This window comes from Bison bison, unplaced genomic scaffold (genome assembly GCF_000754665.1).
Source record: "Bison bison bison isolate TAMUID 2011002044 unplaced genomic scaffold, Bison_UMD1.0 scf7180017864372, whole genome shotgun sequence".
In the NCBI taxonomy this organism is placed as follows: Eukaryota; Metazoa; Chordata; class Mammalia; order Artiodactyla; family Bovidae; genus Bison; species Bison bison.
The window spans coordinates 3060527-3061989 of NW_011494944.1; positions in this window are offsets into that span (position 1 = coordinate 3060527).

The window sequence follows — 1463 nt, forward strand, 5'->3', positions numbered from 1 at the left end:
AAATGGGCCACATATACTGTTCTTTGTGCTCTATTACAGTCGTGCTTTTTGATGTTTCAATTGCTCGAGAAATCTTTGAGCACATCCATCTTTCTGGCACAAGATGTCCCAGACCCACCTCATGCTGACCCTGCCCTAGACCTAGGCCCAACTTGTCTCCGAGAGAGCCTCCATTCCTCTGTGTGGGAACAGGATTTAGAACCCAGGATCTGGCTCCCAGTGTGCTCACTGTATTGTCAAAAGGTCGCATATTTCATCGTGCAGAAGAATTATCTGACACCAGAGAGTGGCTGGGGATTCAACATTTCTCACAGGCAACTGTGGCCGAATAGGGACTGAACTCCCAGATACCCAGATCAGGTTCTTTGGAGTGGTTTCCAGGTAGGTCAGATCTAGGTGACCTGGTTTGGGAGTGGGTATACATGTGTCCTTCCTAAATGCTCGTCTTCTCAGACAGGTCTGGCCAATGAAACATAAGCGAAAATGAGACAGGCTGGAACTTGGGAGGCTTTACTTCCACAACAAAATACAAAGACATTGTAAGAGACTAAAAGTAGCTCCATGCATGTGCAGCTGGAGCAATTATGAACAAGACACAAATGGGCCACAAACCTATTATCATTTCTGAGGTGCTGAGAGCAAAAGCAGGGTCCTCCACATGATCCCTACATATTGCACCACCAAGGCAGTGAATAAACCACTTAAGCCACCCCTCTGGCCCAACCCACTGATATACTCCACACTCATAGGATTTAAGGAACCAGTTTGCACTCCCCCCTCATCAAACAAGAGACCTTGCTTTTGTTCCCTGGTGCTACAGCACATGTCCCAAGAAAGCCTTGCCTGAACTCCTTGTTTGGCCTTTTAGTAATTTCTAGGGGTTAAAGAGTCCAAGGGCCTGAAGTGATAACAAAAAGTTCTGGAGTGAGGTACCCTTTCTAAACAAAAGGTCAAAGCTTTGCCCAAGAGAGCCTGCCTGTGTTTCTTTGCCTCTCCCTCCTTCCTCCTCTTTTTGCCTGAAAAGGAGATGTGATACTAGAGATGCAGCAACTACCCTGTGACTATGTGGTGTAAAGAGATGTCATTTACTAGTGTGAGGGAGCCAGAGAGATGTTGAAGGCTAGGAGAGGGAGGAGAAATGTGAAATGGTGATGGGTGGGAGAATAAGCTGGTCAAGAAAGTCAGCCATGAGCCCACTCTCAAGGAATCAGGGCATGGAGTGCTCAAAGAGGAGCACACAGCACTATGGAAACATAGAAGAAAAGTAGACAAGGGGAAGGAAGAGGGCAGCCCAGTGAAGCCAATGGCCTTGCCAAGGATTTTCTAATACCATCCATTATCCGGAGCAGGAACAGTGCCATTAGTGATATTCACAGTGCAATGAGCTATACGCTTATATTTCTCCCAACTCCCAATCTATTTAAGTGGTGTCAAAAACTAAAAATGAAATCTAAATCAGCATT